This window comes from Diadema antillarum, unplaced genomic scaffold (genome assembly GCF_040938485.1).
Source record: "Diadema antillarum isolate AM-2024a unplaced genomic scaffold, OU_Dant_1.0 scf00000159, whole genome shotgun sequence".
NCBI lineage: Eukaryota > Metazoa > Echinodermata > Echinoidea > Diadematoida > Diadematidae > Diadema > Diadema antillarum.
Window position 1 is genome coordinate 89,713 of NW_027271048.1, and position 7,184 is coordinate 96,896.

At 36.5% G+C, this 7,184-nt stretch overlaps 1 long non-coding RNA gene across 1 annotated transcript; it reads left to right on the forward strand.

Annotated features, from left to right (window-relative positions):
• Window positions 1–304: 304 nt before the first annotated feature.
• LOC139722153 (uncharacterized) lies at window positions 305–6,122 on the forward strand. Its single transcript, XR_011710269.1, has 3 exons — window positions 305–2,491; window positions 3,145–3,275; window positions 4,310–6,122. It is a non-coding gene; the product is annotated as an uncharacterized lncRNA (long non-coding RNA).
• Window positions 6,123–7,184: the final 1,062 nt, after the last annotated feature.

Below are 7,184 nucleotides of genomic sequence, written 5' to 3' on the forward strand. Positions count from 1 at the left end.
AACCCCTGTAAAACAAAACAGGATACAGGTGAAACCCCTGTAAAACAAAACCGGTGAACAGGTGAAACCCCTGACAAACGAGAAAACAGGTGAAGTATATAACAAGAAAACCGGAGAACAGGTGAAACCCCTGTGTATATAACAAGAAAACCGGAGAACAGGTGAAACCCCTGTGTATGATAACAAGAAAACCGGAGAACAGGTGAAACCCCCTGTGTATATTAACAAGAAAAACTGGAGACACAGGTGAAACCCCTGTGTATATAACGAAGAAAAACCGGAGAACAGGTGAAACACCCCTGTATATAACAAGAAAACCGGAGAACAGGTGAAACCCCTGTATATAACAAGAAAATTGGAAAGTATATATAACAAGAAAATTGGAAAGTATATATAACAAGAAAACCGGAGAACAGGTGAAACCCCTGTATATAACAAGAAAACCGGAGAACAGGTGAAACCCCTGTATATAACAAGAAAATTGGAAAGTATATAAACGAGAGAACAGGTGAAACCCCTGAAAAAACAAGAAAACTGGAGAACAGGTGAAACCCCTGTGTATAACAAGAAAACCGGAGAACAGGTGAAACCCCTGTATATAACAAGAAAATTGGAAAGTATACATACAATCAAGAAAACAAGAAACGAGTGAAACCCCTGTATATAAACTGGAACAGAAGCGCAGAGAGTCATAATAAATAAATGCAAAGAGTGATAGTACACAAAAAGTGCAACCAGTGATTTAACTGAATAAGTAGAAGGGGTGGAATTGCAGAATAAGTGTTAAGAGTAATATTGGAGATTAAATACAAAGAGTGATATTACACTAAAAAGAGGAAAGAGTGATATTAGGGAGAAACAGAGATCTGAAAGTATGAGTACTAAAAAACATTGTCATTTGTGAATTTGTCTTGGGATATAAATTGTGATAGAGAAAAAACGGGCTTGATTAGAGTAAATACAATCTTATAAAATTGCTATTACATACTTTAGAAATAGGCAAATTTGTAAAAAAAAGGGAACCAACCTGGGATATTTAAAGTTGCACAAATAGAAGACTGTGATTACAAAGATAAAACTCTATCTGCTCTAACTGAATTTGAATCTTCAGCAAACCTGAATCTTTGATTCTTCTCATCTTGAAAGAACTTGAAATAATTTCAAAGAGAATCAGAGAGAGAGAGTCTCAGAATCAGAGGCAGAAAGAGTCGGAATCAAAGACAGAAAGAGTTAGAATCAAAGAGAGAAAGAGTAATAAGAGAGGAAGAGTCAGAATTGAGGAGAAAAAGAGTCGAAATCTAACAAAAGAGTTTTAAGGAGTGTTGAATAAAGAGTGCATTCTGTAAAGGAGGTGAAAACTATAAAGCAATCAGAATTGAAGAGAATCATAATTGAAAGAGAATTCTCTTACAGGAGGCGAGAAGTTTGCTGAAAATTTAAAAATAGAAATATAGTCTTGCATCACTTCAGAAACGGTGTCTTGAGTGGGGAATTTACGGTAAAAGAGAATTGAAGAGCGCCATCTTAAGACAAAAGCATTATATGTGATAAACGTTATTGCGGTAGACAATACAAGTCTTCTTCTGGTGGCAAGATAGGTGTACACAAAGATAAGCAAAGGTGCGAGTGCTATAATCGCATTCCTGAAATTGCCGCAGTAGCCATTACTAGCAGGTAATAGACAAAGAGCGCCACCTGTTGGTAGAAAACAATTAAGAATACACACATTGCACAAAATAATTTTTCTTGGCAGACAAAAAGCGACACCTGTTGGTAGTAACTAATTAAACAACACACCTTGTACAAATAATTTTTCTCGGTAGATAAGAAGCGCCACCTGTTGGTAGAAACATTATAAGGACTGGTGTCACAGCCTCATTGCAAGTACATTGTACAGTGTAATACAGTTCACGTATATATTAGCTTTCAAGGCAATACAATTCTACAATTTTGTTGTCAATTGCAATACAGAGTACCAGGGGTAGACCTGATTCATATAAGTATAGTGATTCAAGGAATATATTGATTGAACAGTACATTTATTTGGTAATAGGTACCTACTTTCAAAGCCCTGTAGTTTGACAATGGAAGCAAGTGAATTCAAGAATGTTATTGGTGATATCCTAGATATCCTCCATAGTTGTGACTTGAGAAATCTAGAGGTCAGTGAATGTGATGCATGTTGTAATGTGATCAATGAAAATGAAAGCAGAGTACCATGTGAGGATTGTGGCAAGCAGTTTCATGTGATGTGTACAGGAACTATTTCTGAGGCTAGACTGTGTGATGCAAGGTTGATTTGGATATGTTCAGCATGTGGAAGCAATAATATTGCCCATCGCATCTTTGACAAAATTGGCATTCCCTGTCATTTCAACAGATACGAGCTTCTCAAAGACATTGGTGATGAAGATTCTGGTGCTGATGTTTCACATTCATCATGCAAGAGCTGCAACCAGAGAAGGAAACCAAGCAAGAGACTGAAAAAGAGGTACCGGTATGTGAAAAGAAAGGACAATGGAATTCTAGAAATGACAAATGTGTGTGTGCAGAAAAGAGCAGATTGTGAGAGAGATGAATCAGATTCGACTTTCATGACAAATCTGACCAAGAGCCAATTTCAGCCATTAGAAACTGCAGTGGATGATGGTTGGATAACTGTGAAATCAAGGAAGACAAAAGTGACTACATCCCAAACAATGACTGACAATCCCAAGACCAAGACCTTTAACAAGAGCTCAGTGAGATCAGTAAATGGTGTGCCTCTCCAACCTGGTGTGACCTACATTGGCAAAGCAATGAAAGCCTACTATCTTGAAAAACAGAAAAGAGCCAAGACCAGCAAGGGCAAGAAATCAAATGCAGAAACAAAGCAAAAAGAACCTGGTAAACTCGTGAAGCAAAATGTGAATGCAAACTTGGACACAGAACGAAATGATAGTCTGCAGGTATATACTGAATCTGTATTGAATGTATATTCAAAGTGTGTTCAGTCACCTCATGTGATGGCAAAATACACTGAGCAGATCTATGCAAAAACACAGAGAAGTTGGGCTGATGTGGCTAAAAGCACTCCGAATATGAGTAATGAATGTTGCGTACCGAATGGTGATCAGACTACATGTGCCTCTGTCCCTTCCACAGACATTGAAAAAGAAGTTTGGAATGTGAACAGGCTCTATGGAGGTGGAAATGCACGGCAACCAAGAAAGAAAGGTCGTTTCACCAAGATCAACAGACAAAGTGTGCTACCGGAAAAAAATGCTGACTCACAGGTGCGTAATAATGGAAAGGTCAAACCTGACATTCCTGAAGGAGAACATGTAGCAAAGAATGAAAAGTTGTGTAAGAATGAAACATCTGACCATGAGGACAGTAATTCCACAAGTAGAGACAACACAAGCTCGAATGATATCTCCAAAGTGAAACGTGACAGAATGCACAATGTGCATGAACTGAACCCATGTTACAGTGAAAGAAAAGATGTTGAAAGTGACAGACAAATATCAGTGAAGGAATTGTTCCCTGTGAATTCTTGTACAGATGTAAGTGTTCACTCTCCATGTCAGAGACCTGTTTCAGCTACACAGTGTGCTGAAGTTTGTAATGAATCAATATTCTTGCCTGAAAGTGAAAAAACTACTAATCCATCTGACTGCATAGTAATGAATGATGATTCTGCGAAAAGTGCTGACCACCACAATTCATATGATGTACAGGAATCAATAGTACATGTATTAGATGATGAACCAGCTGCAAGTGATTTAGAGACTGAAGAACGCGTCTGTAAGCATGTTTCACTCTCAAGTTCTGAATGTGGTAGAAGGCAATCATATCCTATGACCAAAACAATCGCACAAGGAAATTTTAATCAAGGTGATCAACGATTTGGTTACACTGCTGGCAAACAATGTGCATGTAATTCCCTTGTGGCAGTTCTCTACACCCAAACCAAGAATGGAATCGAAATGAGATCTCGTGATCTTGATCAGATTCTGACACTTGGGAATGAGTTGTATTATTACATAAAGAAGGATTCACCACTGAATGAAGAGCTTGTAATGATAGATGAATTACCCAAGGAACTTCATATTCTGGATGAAAAATTTCAAATAACCTATGCTGAATCAAAATATGGAGTGTTGGATGGAAATCAAAACAATTTGTCAAATTTTGGTGCTTTGTCATTGAGCCAAGCCTTAGAACAAGAACTATGCAGATATGATGCATGTCTTATGAATTTTGCTGAGAGTACATTTGCAATCATTACACATGACAATGGTTATTATGTATTTGATTCTCATTCCAGAAGTCATGATGGGTACTTGGTACAAGATGGATGCAGTGTCTTGCTTAGCATTTCATCATGGCAAGGTATACAGGTACACTGTTTGAATTTGGCAAAATCAATGGCATGTGATTTACGTACTACTCAGTTTGAACTAACCGGTCTGGCATTAGAATCCAATTCTAAGAAAAATGCATTGACAACTAGTGGCTCCAAGAGATCAAACTCAGTAAATACTGCATGGAGGAATACAAATGATCAAAATAGCAACATTTCAAAACATTGTGATCATGTTAAAGGAACTAACAGTGATAGCTGTAAGACTCAAAATGAAACAAAGAAAAACAGAGTAAATGTAAACAGTGATGGCTATGGGAATGAGAATGAAGTTGAATTTGTTTCAGTTGAAAAGACAACAGAAAGAAGAGATCGAAATTTCAAATTTGTGCCGATTACATACGTAGACAAACAGTCTTTGTGCAATAAATTGAATTTCAGTTACAGTGGTACTGCCAATGAATCAATGGAGGATAGAAATGAAAGTTTGTATATTGGGAAACCTGTAAATATCAAGAGAGTTATGGGTGATGGCAACTGCTTTTACAGAAGTATTGCTCATGTAGTTACTGGCAGCGAAAGAAACCATTTCATTCTCAGGAAATCCAATGTGGCACATTTACTGGAAACGGGTGATTTATTTAAAAATGTGATAGACACAGTGAAATATCAGAGTGTCAGGGACTTTGTTCTTCAAGAGAAATTGATGGATTTAGGAACATGGGCTGGTCACACTGATATTAGCTCAATGGCACATATGCTAGATCGTGATATATATGTGTATGATGATCGAACAGAAAATTGGCAAATACTGTCTGCAAGGAAACCTGGATACTACAACAAAGTAACAACTGAGAGAGCCATATATATTCTGTTCACTGGAGGCAATCATTTTGACGCAGTGGAAAGTGTAACTACTGTTCTGTCTAGTACTTTGAATGGGAAATTACCTGTATTCCATGTGAATTCAGATAGAAGTGTAGAAAATAAGAAGGAAAGTCATGATTTATCATGTGAGATTACTAAAACCCTAACATTAAAGAAATGTAGTGTTAGAATGAGGAAAATGACACAAAAACAAATAATGGTATCAAACCTGCAAGAGACACAAATTCCATTGCAAAACACATGTGATGAGACAGTAAATGCGGACATTGATGCATCTGAGGTGAGACAAGTGGGAGAAATAAAAAAGATTGATCTCATGTACAGACCTGTGAATAAATCTGATAGAGAGAAGCTTTGTTGCAAATTAGGTATAAAGGTTAATGACAAATGTAGCAGTAATGATATGCAAAAAGATATGGTAGAAAGGGATGATATTACTATCCTGTCACAACCATTGACTATCTATAGAATTACTGGTGATGGAAATTGCTTTTACAGAGCTATATCATATGTTATATGTGGCAAGGAAGATTCTCACCGTGATGTTCGAAAAGCAATAGTTAAACATATTTTACAAAACAAGGAAGATTATGTAAGTCTTTTAAGATCAGGATACACAGATATTGTAAAATACATTGGAAAGGAAAGAGTATTCAACAATGGCACATGGGCTACAGAATTGGAAATAATGGCCTTATCAAATTTGCTAGATACTGATATATATATATATGAAAATAATGGTTCAAAATGGAAATTATTTGGTGCGAGCAAACTTCAGTTTGGAATTATTACATCACAAAAAGGTATTTACTTGCAACACACAAATGGCAATCATTACGATGTCGTAGAATCTGTATGTCCAACGATCCAAAAATCAGGTTCATGTCAAAAGCTGTCAACATCACAAAATATTTCTGATATGGAAACACCTGTGACAAGAAAGAGAAAACTCACAACAAAGAGGAAACTTACAAAACCTGTCAGTGATTGTCAAATCAATGTATTGAACAATGAAGTATTAGAGGATGACATGGAACCTGCAGTTGAAATGAGTAGGCACACTGAAGAATCTGAAGAAGTTAAAACTACTATGCAGACTACAAAAAGGAAAAAACAAAGAAAAAAAAGGAATGCTAATGTTACCCGACAAAGAAATAGAGATCAAATGAGAGCACAGAGAGAAAAGAAAAAAAATGAGCAAAGGCAGTTAGAAACAGAATTTTTATCAGATGATCAGCCTTACCTATCCCGCAAACTTAAAAAAGCAGCTGCAAAGAAAGTAAAATATCAAACAGATGTAACTTATAGGTTAGAAAAGAACGAGGAAATTAAGAAGAGGCAAAAAGACAAGTACTCCTTGGATCCCACATTCAGAGAAAGGCTTAAGAAAATGAGGAAGGCTAGTTATCAAAGCAATGCTTTATTCCGAGAAAGGCTTAAGAAATTGAGGAGAGCTAGATATCAAAACAATGTTTTATTCCGAGAGAGGCTTAAGAAACTGAGGAATGCTAAATATCAAAGCAATGCTTTATTCCGAGAGAGGCTTAAGAAACTGAGCAAAGCTAAATATGAAAACAATGCTTTATTCAGAGAGAGGCTTAAGAAGCTGAGGAGAGCTAGATATCAAAACAATGGTTCATTTAGAGAGAGGCTTAAGAAACTGAGGAAAGCTAGATATCAAAACAATGCTTCATTTAGAGAGAGGCTTAAGAAACTGAGGAAAGCTAGATATCAAAACAATGCTTCATTTAGAGAGAGGCTTAAGAAACTGAGGAGAGCTAGATATCAAAACAATGCTTTATTCCGAGAAAGGCTTAAGAAACTGAGGAGAGCTAGATATCAAAACAATGCTTTATTCCGAGAGAGGCTTAAGAAACTGAGGAGAGCTAAATATCAAAACAATGCATCATTTAGAGAGAGGTGTAAGAAAATTATGAGAAAAGTTTCAAAT